This window comes from Phoca vitulina, unplaced genomic scaffold (assembly GCF_004348235.1).
Source record: "Phoca vitulina isolate PV1807 unplaced genomic scaffold, GSC_HSeal_1.0 scaffold27, whole genome shotgun sequence".
In the NCBI taxonomy this organism is placed as follows: Eukaryota; Metazoa; Chordata; class Mammalia; order Carnivora; family Phocidae; genus Phoca; species Phoca vitulina.
The window spans coordinates 17,498,454-17,513,332 of record NW_022589730.1 but is presented as its reverse complement, the minus strand read 5'-3'; the positions used below and the strand labels follow the sequence as shown (position 1 = coordinate 17,513,332).

Sequence of the window (14,879 nt, the reverse complement as noted above, 5' to 3'; positions counted from 1 at the left end):
CTCAAGTCCTTTCTAACTCAATGGATCTCCTGTTGATGGAGCCCAGCACCTAATGGAAATTTCAGCTAAAGGGACCTTCAGAGATGATGCACCAGGCAGTCAGTCTACATCTACAGAGGAACAATATTTCCACCCACCTGGTTTGCTTTACCCATCTACTCCTGACTTCTTCTGTCCCAGGATGTGTAGCTCAATAGCTAACATTTGTTCAGTACTTACTATGTATAAGGCGTCATGCCAAGGAGTCCGGTTTCTCTGTCCACTTCACTGTACAGACTGGGCCTGTTTTTGTAACCTATGCTCCAAACCACCCTGAGAAGTCTGCCCACGAGCTGAGGTGGGAGCATTGCTTAGGGTTGACCTTTCCAGCAGGAAAGGTGGAAGTCAAGTATCAGGCAGTGCTTGGTTTCCCAACAGGAAGGGATAAGCATGCCGCTGTTATGAAAACTCAAGACAAGGATGTCATCAATCAGGAAGGAAAGTTGAGGAAGCACCTCTTTGGCATCAGGTCCTCCAGTGACTTGGGTTTGAACATGCACACCAGATGAACTTCCTTTGTAGGATATACACGAGTGGGTCAAGCCAGTTTGGATGCACCCCTCCCTCCCCGGCACACTGGCAAGGGAGGGAAATTAACAACTAACGGGACTGAACTATTTTTGGAGATGGGAATATATTAAAGACCATTTACAGGTAAAGAATTCTAAAATTATTGGTCTCATACAATTATCAAAGTAAAGACATACTTTTGAAAATATTGTATTTCATTTTTTTAAAGGATTTTCTAGACTTTTCCCTCATAGGAAGTACAGATAATAACGCAAAAGGGACAACTGTGGACTACTGAAGAATGCAGATGATTAACCCGGTTACTTTTTTAAGAACCACAGTACGATTACTGAAAATTCCTCCTGCATCATTTTGGCTGCCATTCACTGGGTAATCATAATGATCATGCCATTACAAAAGGAACTGCACCCAGCCTCTTTCTAGTGGAAGTGCAATTTATCAAATGGGAAAACTAAAATGGAACTATAAGAGGACTCGGAAGCACTGTTACAATGCACACTATCTGTTGCGCAATCAGAATATAACGTACGCAATCAGAACATTTCTTCCCCACTCAAATAGGAAATCTGGGGCGCCTGGGGGGCTCAGTCGTTAAGCGTCTGCCTTCGGCTCAGGTCATGCTCTCAGAGTCCTGAGATCGAGCCCCGCATTGGGCTCCCTGCTCCGCGGGACGCCTGCTTCTCCCTCTCCCACTCCCCCTGCTTGTGTTCCCTCTCGCACTGTGTCTCTCTCTGTCAAATAAATAAAATCTTTAAAAAAAAAAAAAATAGGAGATCTAAACAAAAGTGGGTAGAAAAGGTATTTTATAGGATCATCTTGAATCCATTCTGTGTTATGATAACTTGAAAACGTATGTGCTTTTAATGGTTTGTTTTAGCTTCCAGATGGCTCGTGACACATCTCCGGCTACCAGTGTCCCAGAATGTCACCGAGCTGCCGTTCTAAGCCCCAGGAAGGCTGAGAGGGAAAATAGACTGGATTCCTCAAGAAGCAAGAAAAGGCCAAGGGGAAGGGATAAAAATCAATCTCAGAAAAACTTGAAAGAATAAGCTGCCCAGTTAGTTAATGAGCTAGATTCCTTGGCTCCCTTGTGGTTCTTTTTTGTTTGTTTTAATTTTTTAGTTAAATTCAATTCAGTTGGAGGGGCACCTGGGTGGCTCAGTCGTTAAGCGTCTGCCTTCGGCTCAGGTCGTGATCCCAGGGTCCTGGGATCAAGCCCCGCATCGGGCTCCCTGCTCACTGGGAAGCCTGCTTCTCCCTCTCCCACTCCCCCTGCTTAAGTTCCCTCTCTCGCTGTATCTCTCTGTCAAATAAATAAATAAAATCTTTAAAAAAAAAAAATTCAATTCAGTTGGGACACCTGGGTGGCTCAGTCGGTTAAGCGTCTGCCTTCGGCTCAGGTCATGATCCCATGGTCCTGGGATTGAGCCCCCAGTTGGGCTCCCTGCTCTGCAGGGAGTCTGCTTCTCTCCCTGCCCCTCCCCCTGCTAGTGCACGCTCTCTCTCTCTCTCAAATAAATGAATAAAATCTTAAAAATCAATAAATAAATTCAATTTAGCTAACATATAGTGTATTATTAGTTTCAGGGGTAGAATTTAGTGATTCATCAGTGGTATATAACACCCAGTGCTCATTCCATCACGTGTCCTCCTTAATGCCCATCACCCAGTTACCCCAATCCGCCCACCTACTTCCCCTCCAGCAACTCTCAGTTTGCTTGAAATTTCCCTCATGATTAAGTCCCCAGCCAGTGGTCCCTGTCCGGCCCACACTACGCCTCATCCGCAGCCCATTTTGATGTGGATGCTTCTGAGAGAAAGGGTATCTGACCTCAAGCAGGGGCAGTGAAGGGTCTACCAGAAATGCCCTTGGTCTCTTAATTTTACGCTGCGATAACACCTTGGGGAGACTGGAGAAAGTAACCAGTATGTCTTTATCTGCAACATGCTGACCTTAACCACAGGAATTTTCTAGTTAATTTTAGAAATCTGATTGCAGCCAAATAATCAATAACCCAATTTCCAAAAGGTTCCTTGTTTGGCAAAATTCAGACAAATCAGAGGGCAAACAAACTGATGTCTTCTCCTGATTCTCCGCTGAGCATTGTGCTAATTGCTTGAGGAATATTTCGAGTGGAGACCATAAAAAAAAGTAAAAACAGTGTTCTGTGGTTAAATACATTTGCAAAAGACAGCATGTCATACTGCATCCCTCTTTTGGACATTCAGCGGACCCACTGGTACATTAAAGGCTCAGAGAAGAAATTTATTTAATTGTATTTAATTCAGTCTTTTCAAAATTAGTGTGACCACAACCACATTTTTTTTTTTAAATCACAGAACACCTCCTAATATGGTTTGAGAAATGCTGCACTGAAGCACATGCCTTTAGGAAGGGCAGCAAAATAGCACTTGGAAATATTTGTCTTCTTGATCAAACGTTTACTAATTGCTCACGTGGAAACAGAGAACTTTACTAGACATTTGGACCACAAGACTAATTTATAGAAAAAGAAGATAGCTTGTCCCATTTTCTAGAATGAAAATACTAAGAAAAGAGAAGAAATAATAAACTTACCAGCAAAAAATGCACGTATGGCCCTTTGGTAAAAAGCTATGAAGATAGCAACTAACAGCATTTGTAAAACCATCGATGCATGTGTCCAGATACGCATGTGACATCAGCCGGCTATGGCTCAGAGTGGTCCCCAAATTTGGTAAATGTGTATTCAATACATCTAAACACGGCTACATGATGTTCAGAGTGCTCCCGACGTCACCCAAACTTCTGACCGCTGACATACAGAAAGTAAGCTCCCCAGGCCCCTCATCCTTACTGCTGATTCTGAATTCTTGCTTATAGACACGCCAACAGCCAAACAGCTACACGGGTTGGTATGAACTACAACAAAGCAAGAGTAAAAAGATCTAAAGTTTAACATCAAAAAGAAAAACCAACAAACCACAGAAGAGAGAAATGGGTAAAGGACATGAATAGACATTTCATACAAAGGGAAATTCAAATGGTCTTAAATATGTGAAAAGATACTCAAATTCATAAAAAAAAAAAAGTGCAGTTCTTCTGGGAGGTACCAATTTTTGGCCTACAATGGCAAAATATTGGCAAAGAGGAAAGAATCTGATGACACACTGGATTGAAAAGAGAGTGGAGGGTCAGGCCACCTTAAGTGGTCTCTGTGAACAGCAACTGGACCACATCTATCAGATTTTACTTTTATTTATTTATTTTTTTTAAAGAAAGTATTTTTTTTTTTTAAGATTTTATTTATTTATTTGACAGAGCAAGAGAGCACAAGCTGGGGGAACAGTAGGAGGGTGAGGGAGAAGCAGGCTCCCCGCCAAGCAGGGAGCCCGATGCGGGGCTCGATCCCAGGACCCTGGGATCATGACCTGAGCCGAAGGCAGACGCTTAACCATCTGAGCCACCCAGGCGCCCCACACATCTGTCAGATTTTAACACACCCACGTGCACCGGCTGATGGAGCAATCCCACGCGTAAGAATTTACCCCCCACATATATATTCATACACAGGAGAAATGACACGTCTTGGCACTATTCGACGGAGCCCTGTTTATCGGGAAGATCAGAAACAACCCAAATGCCACCATGAGCAGCTAGTTAAACAACTACGTGACAAGTCTATGCAGTCTGCAAAAAGGAATAAGGCAGCTGGGGCGCCTGGGTGGCTCTGTCGATTTAAGCATCTGATTTCAGCTCAGGTCATCTCAGTCGGGCTCCTGGGATCAAACCCTGTATCAGGCTCCCTGCTCAGCGGGAAGTCTGCTTGTCCCTCTCCCTCTGCCCCTTCCCCTGCTCATGCTCTCTGTCTCTCTCAATAAATAAAATCTTAAAAAAAAAAAAAAAAAAAAAGAATAAGGCAGCTTTCCATTTACTCACAGAGAAGATCTCCAAATTACACTAAGGGACAAAAGCAGGGGTGTCTCCCATACTGTGCTTTCAGCTATGGGACACACAGAATTAATGCACAACAGGGATGCATGCCTATACACGTACTGGGACAGGTGTGTTAACTATCTGTGGGTATACGGGACATGGGTGAGTGTTCTTTGCATGTACAAGTGTGTATATATCTCCAGAAGGACATTTGAGAAACTGACAACATCAGTTTTTTCTGGGAAAGAAAACCACACGCTGAAGGAAAGAGGAGACAAGTTAGGAGACTTCATCTTCACTGTTCCTTCCTATAATTACATCTATATGCATGTACCACCTTTTAAAACAATATGCTTATAATTCAATTCCTTCCCTCTATAGGTTTACATATAAAGCCAATATGTAAGTTGCTTGATTTTCTTATGGTCATTACACCATTGTATTTGCTATTTTAAAGAATATGTTTCTAAAGGCAGTGGGATGGTGGGTGGGAATAAATCAAGAGTGAACAATATAGGAAAAGATGGAAGTCTATGGGGTTACGGGTTCTGATGTCCAGCCAAGCCACAGGGATTCAGGACGGCAGTGGCCCGGTCAGACTGTGATTTGCCCTGGTCACACTCACAACAGTGAGCAGGATATATTTGAAGGGAACAAATCTAGAGGCAGGAGATCACTGCACTCACTGAAGGGACAGTGGATGTGAGCCTGAGCCAGAACTAAGGGACTGGAAATGGAGAGAAGCCAGATTCAAGAACTGGAGGACAATGGTCTGAATGTGGGCAAGGAAGAATGAGAAATCAAAATGAAGTCAGAATGAGAAAAAGGTGACCCCAGGATGCCAGCTGGGGTGACTGGATGGACACAGGTGCCACAGATGAGCTAGAAGACACAGAGGTGCAAGTCTCATTGGGGGAACTGAAGACACCGACTGAGCCACCCAGGTGCCCTGGGATTCATTTTAAAATATGGATCCTTGGGGCGCCTGGGTGGCTCAGTCATTAAGTGGCTTCCTTCAGCTCAGGTCATGGTCCCAGGGTCCTGGGACTGAGCCCCGCATCGGGCTCCCTGCTCCGCGGGAAGCCTGCTTCTCCCTCTCCCACTCCCCCTGCTTGTGTTCCCTCTCTCGCTGTGTCTCTGTCAAATAAATAAATAAAAATCTTTAAAATATGGATCCTCCCCTTGCCTCACTCTAGACCTACCCTCTCAGCATCGCCAGGGACTGAGCCCAGGCATCTAGGGAGTTTAAAAGCCCCACACAAGATTCTGTTGTGCCGGCAGGACTGAGAACCCCTGGTTAGCGCATGTGTCTTCCTAAGGTGACTTCTATCATCAAAAACCTACTTAAGAGACGCAGGTTTCAAACTGGCCTTCAGAAAAACAACCACCGCGTAGGTCTCCATGAGCAAGAGCTTCTTGCTCGAGGTTCGGTCATAAACGACATTACTCAAAAGCAAGTTCTACAAAACGAGATAGAACAGTCTCATCATCCCCACCCCCATTACAAAACCCTCAGCCAAGAACACCCCACACACCCTTCATTTTATAAGCCGACAGTTACTGTGGTATTCATAAAGCTAAAGTGGTAGAAGGCAGCCTACAGCTTCTTCGAGACAAAAAATGAGTAGCCAGAGTGGAATTTCCACATGGGGTATGCGTTGAAAAGTCAAAATGCATCTACTTGAGTGGAAAATATAGCTCTTCAGCATGTTTCATGGATTTCCTATGATTGACGTATCTCAATGAGCCAATTTGTGTTTTGATCCCAGATAAGAATGAATTCAAAGATGCTCTAGAGATCCACATCCTTATCTCCAGATTCTTCTGGGAGGATACCACTTTCAACAGGTATACACCTGACCTTGTTTCATTGACACCACACCCAATCTGAAATCATGCTGAGCAAGGGCAACTTCCTCGACTGAACATTCCATCTTAAATACTGCCAACCACTGATCATTTCACCCCTGAACAGAATTTTGAACCATAAAATTCTGAGCTGGAGGAGAGTTTTATTTTTATTTTTATTTTTTAAAGGTTATATTTATTTATTTGACAGAGAGAGACACAGCAAGAGAGGGAACATAGCAGGGGGAGCGGGGAAGGGAGAAACAAGCTCTCCGAGGAGCAGGGAGCCCAATGTGGGGCTCGATCCCAGGACCCTGGGATCATGACCTGAGCCAAAGGCAGACGCCCAACGACTGAGCCACCCAGGCGCCCCTGGAGGAGAGTTTTAAAGAAATGCAGTTTGGGGGCACCTGGCTGGCTCGGTCGGTAGAGCATGTGACTATTGGATCTCAGGGTCATGAGTTCAAGTCCCACGTTGGGCCTAGAGCTTACCTTTAAAAAAGAAAGAAATGCAGTTCTATATTTTCAAGTACAGAGAGCCTCCCACTCTGGGCAAGAAGAAAGGGCTGGATGTGAATGAACCAGCAGCTCACGGGCACACGCTTCAGAGGCGCCTAGAAGCTGTTCTGTGAGTGGCTTAGCATTCCCCACATGATGTTGTTCACTATATTATTTGGCTTTAAACAACAACAAAAAAACAAAACCAAAGATAAATGATGCTGGAGCCTCTGTGTGAATTGGCTCCAATTTCAAAGCTGTAGAAGCAGAACGGTCCCGCCAGGCAGTCGTCACGTGTCTCAGCGAGCCTCAAGCACAAGCAGGTACGCAAGCCGGGCAGGGGTGCGGCCCGGAGCCCAGGTGCCGGCGGAGGGCCGTGCTGTGTGGGAGGGGGTGCGTGTGCTTGTGGAAGGCGCAAGGGCCGAGGACTCACCGGACAGACTCCTTCCCTAAAGCCATGCCCTGCAGTCACCCCCTCCCTAAGAACCTGCCACTTACGTGATGCCCCAGAACCCAGAAGTCCTGCCCTCCCTGGGATGGGCGTCTGGGAGCTGAAGCTCAGTGCTGTCTATCGCCTCGTGGTTACAAATGTGGAATGCTGTCATTTCCCAGCAACAAGGCTGCTTCGTTCTACATCATTTCTGACCACTTCATTGTATCTTTTTAACTGCCAGGTGGCCAGCAACACAAGTGGACGTCCCACCGATGTCCCCGACTAGTGAGGATCAAAACAACAACCCTCTCTCCTCGACCTACAAAAGGTCAACCCTCTCTCCTTGCCCCTGCATTACTCATCCCTACAGATGGCTCCGTTATCCACGGAGGCAGAAAGCACTCTCCGAAGGTGGCTGCAAGAGTGTCCCCCAACGTGCAATGTGACCTTCTTACTCCTCCTCAACAAAGGGCATCTAATTTCCCTTCCCCTGAATCAGACCTAGCCTCAGTGACTCTCTCATAACCAAGAGATGCTCAGCACCAGCGATGCTGCCCAAATTCTGCAACCAGCTTCCGCTTTGATCTTGATCTTGATCTTCTGGGATGCTAGTTCTGCAGACGTGGCCCCCCTCATCGGACTCCCATTGCAGCCCAGTGCCATGCTGGCAGAAGCCCAAACCAAGCAGAGATGCTTCCATCTGCAGACCCAGTTGAGCCTTTGAGTTACCCAGCTCAGGTGCCAGCCATGAGAGAAGAAGCTTCCAGATGATTCCAGGCCCCAGTCGTTCAAATCACCTTGGTTGTTCAGGTCTTCACACAGCTTAGGGCCCAGACATCCTAGAGCAGAAGCCAGTCACTGCCGCCATGTCCTGTCTGAACTCCAGACTCACAGAATCTGTGAGCACCATGATGACGACTTTGTGCCAATAGATTTGGAGTGGTTTTTCATACAGCAATAGACAACTAGACTATCCACTGGGGCGCCTGTTATTCCTCAGGCCTCCTTTTCTCTTGACCCTCGGATCTAATGGGATTTGTGAATGTCAAATCCCTAACATTGATCATGATCTGTCACCCTTTTCTCCATCCTGGCCATCTTGGTTTAGGTCCTTACCAGTTGTTACTTGGATTATTGTCTACTCTCTTCTCCCTGCTGTTGCCAACATGGGATTTCTAAATAAATCCATGTCCCCGACATATTCATTGAGTGCCTTTTCTGGGCTTTGCATGGGATAAGCATGGCCTCAAATTCTCATGAAGACAGCAGTCTAGTGGGATAGAGTCACACAGTCATTCAAGGACATAATCTTAAGTGCCCTCGGGGGTATGAAGGAAAGTGCAAGGGGCTCCTACAACGGGGGGTCTGCTCCAGGCTAGGGCTGGGGCTCACAGAAGACTTCTCTATGGAAGTGACAATTCCAATGAGAGCTGAAGGGTGAGAAGGAGCCAGGCACAGGGAAGGGACTGCTTTGGGAAGAGTGGATGGAAAGTCATGGGCTGGGGAGGCGTGCATGAATTAGGAACCGAGGGTAGGACGGGGTGAGTGAGTAAGGCAGGCAGCTGGGAGAGGACAACAGGGCCAGATTACATGGGCCCGAGCAGCCAAGGGAAGGAGCTGGAGTCCGATCCCAAGTGCAGGGAAGTCATTCCCCCACCCCCACCCGGATGACGATTGGACTGGGAGGAGCAAGCGTGGCTCCAGGAGCAGCCGTGCTGGGAGGAGGCCACTGCACATCTAGCCATGTTATTTTCAGCCTAAAACGCTGCCTAAAACTGGGGCCTTCAGGAGAAGGTCCAAACTCGGGCATGGCTGTTGACCCAGCTCATCATCTAGGCTCCAAAAATGACTCCCAGTTCCCTGAACGCTCAGCTCCTCGGAGCCTCCCTTCCTGCTGCCTCTGCTTAGAACACCCTGCTCCTGACACCAGTGGGGTTGATTTCCCTCTCACACGTACCGAGGACTCAGCTCAGGTGTCCTCGCCTCCAGGAAGCCTTCCCTGACCAGGAAAGGCTGCTGAGGAGCGCACCTGATTCCCTATTCACACCTGTGTTGAAGCTCTCTGATGCATTCAACCACAGATGCCCACTGAGCCTCTACAACCCCCCCAGGCACAGAGCCTGGTGCCCCGAGAGGACCCTCCTGCCTCCCATTCCCCTCTCCTAGTGAGCTGCTCCCCATCTCTCACTTGGCAGCTCAAGCATGCCTTTTACGCAAGGAAGCAGGCCAGGCTCCTCTGTCCCAGCCCTCGGAGTGGAAACACAGGTCAACCCATTACAAGACCAAGTCACTGCAGAAGTGGGGCTCTTCCTGCAAGCTTTCGCTTTGTCCCTGCGGTTTCACGTGGGCATGGGTGAACTTTTCCACAAATCTGCTCTCTGTTTGGAGAGACTTATGCCTTGACCTCCTGCGGGTACGCTGAACTACCTGACACCAGGTGGAAGGCTTCACCTGAGAAACCACTGGGGCCTAGGAAAGCAGGGGGGTGGGAGTGGCATGAGTGACCACAGGTCTGCAAACAAAAAGGCTGGAGAAGGCTGTGTTCATGGGAAAGGCTTGTAGGATGTCAGAGGCAGGGGTGACCCTAAATCACCCCAAATTTACTCAAAGTGTGGGCAAACTCATTGCTGGGAAAATGAACTGGTCTTCATCCCATCCACCTCTGCAACCATTCACTATACTTGGATTTGGGGACAGAAGGAACTATTTAAAAGAATGAGTCCAGGGCGCCTGGGTGGCTCAGTCGTTAAGCGTCTGCCTTCGGCTTAGGTCATGATCTCAGGGTCCTGGGATGGAGTCCCACATCGGGCTCCCTGCTCGGCAAGAAGCCTGCTTCTCCCTCTCCCATTCCCCCTGCTTGCATTCCTGCTCTTGCTATCTCTCTCTCTGTCAAATAAATAAATAAAATCTTAAAAAAAAAAAAAAAAGAAGAATGAGTCCACAGCTGCAGCCTGAGGGAGGGGGTCCGGGAGAACCTGAGTACCCCAAAAGGAAGTAGAGGGGTCAAGAAGAAGGTCTGATGATGGAAAGAAGAGAGGAGATGATGGGGAAGGGTAGACACTTTCAGTTTGATATGAAAGACATTAAGGGAGGAACTGGCCAGAGCGGTGGTGGGGATAACAGCTACCATTTATTGAGCACTTCCTGTGTGCCTGAAACCATCCTAAATCCTTTACATTGATTTTCTTTTTTTTTTTTTTTTTAAAGATTTTACTTATTTATTTGACAGAGATAGACATAGCGAGAGAGGGAACACAAGCAGGGGCAGTGGGAGAGGGAGAAGCAGGCTTCCCGCAGAGCAGGGAGCCCGATGCAGGACTCGATCCCGGGACCCTGGGATCACGACCTGAGCTGAAGGCAGACACTTAACTGACTGAGCCACCCAGGCACCCCTCAGTTAGTTTTTTTATTTTTAAAGATTTTATTTATTTTGACAGAGAGAGACACAGCGAGAGAGGGAACACAAGCAGGGGGAGTGGGAGAGGGAGAAGCAGGCTTCCCAGTGAGCAGGGAGCCTGATGCGGGGCTTGATCCCAGGACCCTGGGATCATGACCTGAGCCGAAGGCAGCCGCTTAACGACTGAGCCACCCAGGCACCCCTACATTGATTTTCTGATTTTTTTTTTTTTTAAAGATTTTATTTATTTATTTGACAGAGAGAGGCACAGCGAGAGAGGGAACACAAGCAGGGGGAGTGAGAGAGGGAGAAGCAGGCTTCCCGCCGAGCAGGGAGCCCGATGTGGGGCTTGATCCCAGGACCCTGGGATCATGACCTGAGCTGAAGGCAGACGCTTAACGACTGAGCCACCCAGGCGCCCCGATTTTCTGATTTAATCTGTACAACTACCCAATGAAGTAGGTACTGATATTGTGCCCCTTTCACAGATGGGCACGCTGAGGCACAGAGAGGGGAAGTCCTTTCCTCAAGGTCACACAGCTAGAAAGTGGTGAAGCCAGGGCTGAAGCCCACAGTCTGCATCCAGTGTCCTCCCTCTTCCCCACCACGCACCTTGCCTCTCAGAGTGATGCAGAGGTATGGTAGTGAGCAGGTTAAAGGGAATCAGCTTGCCAAAGGAAGGCCTACAGAGAGAGAATGGAGTACGAAGGGGGATGTGAACATTCTTCAGAAGGAAGGAGAAACAGGAAGAGTTCTGGGACAAGAGGATGTTACCACCTTCCAAGGAGCTCAGCACTCCCAAAGGAGAGGCTGTCACCAAGGTGATAAAGGTTGGATATCACAAAGGTTGGAATATGATGGCTGACGAAAAGCTCACTGGCCTTGGCACTGGGGTTCCTAGTGGGGTAGCCCATGGAGGGGAAGAACCCAGGGGAACGGGAGGATGTGGTGCTAGAGAAAGGGGTTTCCAGAAGCTCGGCCATGAGAACAGGAGACAGGCCACCAGCCCAAGGCAGAAGGCAGGATTCCGGTAAGAACGTGCTGCAGGACAGGGAAGCTGCGAGTACACGCGTAAGCCAGCAGAGCGGGCAGATGGGAGAGGTGATCAATGAGGCAGTGGGCCAAGGAGGCAGGAGACAGTCCGAGACAGCTTTCACCTTCATCCCCACGCTCGGAAGAAAGAGCCAGTTTGCATTAATCCAGGAGCCTCTCCCGAGCCCTTATGCATTCCCAAGGACTTCATCTGGAAGCTGGTTCCTGACTGGCCCAGAATTACCCAAGGAGTTGACCTAGGGGACACCAAGATGGTGGGATGGGGAAAAAAAAAAAATTTAAAAACCCCACAGCATTCTAGAGTCAAGGAATTTTAGGAACCTGTGGCTGAATAAAATTAAACTGGCTTCTTTAATGCCTCAACTTCTTGGATCCTTTTAAGCTAATGGACAACCTTAAGCTCCAAGAAGAGGTTCAAGAATTCTGAGTTTCTGGTCTCGGGGGCCACAGATCTCTTTGTGTCCTAAGGAATCTGGCAAACGTCGTGTTTCCCAGATCGCACCCTGGGAAATGCTGTTCTCGTGTCTCATCAGGAAACAAGGGTCCATACCATAGCATGGGAAACACTGCCATTTGTTTTTGCCCAACCTTGCTCAAAGTAAACTAAGGGTAAAATCACTCCAGCAGAATCTGTGGGTTTACCCCTCCTCTGTGGCACATTCTAACAGCATGTTTACCCTTGTTCTGGAGGCTCACAGCACATAACCAAGGTCCTTCAACGGAAACGCACTCAAAATGGGCCTCTCAAAACCCTTGCTGAACTCAGTTGGGCTAGGGCATCTTTAAGAAACCAACTTTCTGGGGCACCTGGGCGGCTCAGTCAGTTAAGCGTCTGCCTTCAGCTCAGGTCATGGTCCCGGGGTCCCGGGATTGAGCCCTGCATCAGGCTCCCAGCTCAGTGGGGACCTGCTTCCCCCTCTGCCCCTCACCCCACTCATGCGCTCTCTCTCTCTCTCTCAAATAAATGAGTAAAAATCTTTTTTAAAAAAATAAATGAAAAACCAACTTTCTGCACTCAGACAATACTGTTAAAGGACTGAATGTGGTTCATGCACTTTTAGGCACAGCTCTGCTGTGATGGGCATTGGCCTCCGGCGTTCCTCGGCCCCACAGGACTTCACAGAGTGACTCATGCTCTGGTTTCTAAAGAACTTCTTTCTTTCTTTTTTTTTTTTTTTAAGATCTTATTTTTTATTTATTTGACAGAGACAGACACAGAAGAGCACAAGCAGGGGAGCAGGCAGAGGCAGAGGGAGAAGCAGGCTTCCCGCTGAGCAGAGAGCCGGATGCAGGGCTCCATCCCAGGACGCTGGGATCTTGACCTGAGCCGAAGGCAGACGCTTAACCGACTGAGCCACCCAGGCATCCCAGAACTGATTTCTTTGAAGAAAACTGTCCTTCATATAAAATGTCATGACAGACAGAGGATGGTTAAATTGAAAAAAGTCAGAATGACACAACATTTTCCCATTAATTGGGAAAATGACCAAGTGAGAATATGAAAAAAAAAAAAAAAAATTAAGAAGGGAGAAGGAGGGGAGAGGAGGAAAAAGGGAGGGACAGAGGGAGAAGGAGAGGAAGCCAATCTGTTGTGGGGCGTGCAGGGCAGAAATGGGAATGTAGGGAGAGAGGTTCTAGCACTTACTGAATGTCCTCTATGTGTTTGGAAGGGCAGGTAGAGGTGTTAGGATAATAGTATTTCTAAAAGTCACAAGCAAGGTCATTTGACAGGAATTTTAAGAAATGAGAACCACCAGGGGCACCTGGCTGGCTCAGTCGGTAGAGCATGCGACTCTTCATCTTGGGATTGTGTGTTTGAGCCTCACTCTGGGTGTAGGTGTAGAGATTACTTAAAAATAAAATCTTGAAAAAAAAGAAAAAGGTGGGGTGGTGGTGTCTGGGTGGCTCAGTCGTTAAACATCTGCCTTCAGCTCAGGTCATGATCCCGGGGTCCTGGGATCGAGCCCCGTGTCAGGGTCCCTGCTCAGTGGGGAGTCTGCTTCTCCTCCTCCCTCTCCCTCTACCCCTCCCCCTCCTCGTGCTCTCACTCTCAAATAAATAAATAAATAATCTTTAAAAAAAAAAAAAAAGAAAGAAATGAGAACCACCAGATTCCCCTAAAAATATAAGCCACCTTTGGAAAAGACTATGAAGAGCCAAGATCAAGTCTGGGCTCCCTTGAGGTCTGTATTCCAACAGTAGAAATCTATAAGGAAGATGACTTGCAAACGGAATGATCAGGAAATGGCCCTGAGCACCAGGACTTGAAGGCGGAGTTGGAAAAAAACCAGAGGTGAGAGTTTCTACCCACTACATGCTTCCCTGACATTTCTGCATGCACCCAGCCCCGGTCCTTTGTTGCGTCCTGGACCACACATCTGATATAGCATGGCACCAAGCACCAACAGCAAAGTTCACCCTGAACCTCACTGAGCCGGTTCTCTGCCAACTCATCAGATAGCCACATATGATAGCGAATCGGAGATTGTGCTAGGAAACGGAGAGGCTCAGTGGGGGAAGGAATGAGGAAGAAACATGGTATTCAGGACTGGGGCAGTCGCCCAGAACTCCTTTGCTAACTCGTCAGGCTACTTCGGCTTGATCCCCCCTCGAACACCATCCAGCCTGGACCTGTTATGACAGAGGCCACATTCCTGTCTGGATTAGCAGTGTTTCCATTTTCATTTAGCTCAAGTTTACATGATTTTAGTACCTTCTGCTTCAAGGCAGAAAGCACTTAAGCTTAACTCTCAATAGCTTGGAATTGCAGCCAGAAATCCACAGCAAGTTCTGATCATTCTAAATGTTTGCTATGGAAAACCAAGGACGGCAAACAGTCTACAATGGGCCCATGGCCTACCAGGCTTCGGAGCCCGTTGTGGGTGGACACCCATTTGGACACGTGCTCTCCCCCATGGAGAACCTCCCCACACGGCGGTGGGGAGAGAGGCGGCCTCTGGCCAGAGCAGGATGGATCATCCCACGGGTGGCATTTCATGCCCTGTTGCTCTTCCTACAGGTGAAAATGGTTTGAAAACCCCACATGGACCAGGGAGCAGAAGCCGGCAGGAAAGATGAGGGGAGCAGGGAGCGACACAAGGGAAGCGGGCTTCGGGGGGACTTGGAGGACAGATGGGTTAGTGATGGAGACTTTGGGGAAGCCA

The 14,879-nt window shown here is 48.0% G+C and overlaps 1 protein-coding gene across 1 annotated transcript in view; it reads right to left on the bottom strand.

The window, feature by feature from the left end:
• The window catches only part of ATP8B1 (ATPase phospholipid transporting 8B1), a 120,460-nt gene that overhangs the window by 45,828 nt on the left and 59,753 nt on the right, over window positions 1-14,879 (bottom strand). The gene's annotated exons all lie outside the window — the stretch shown is intronic.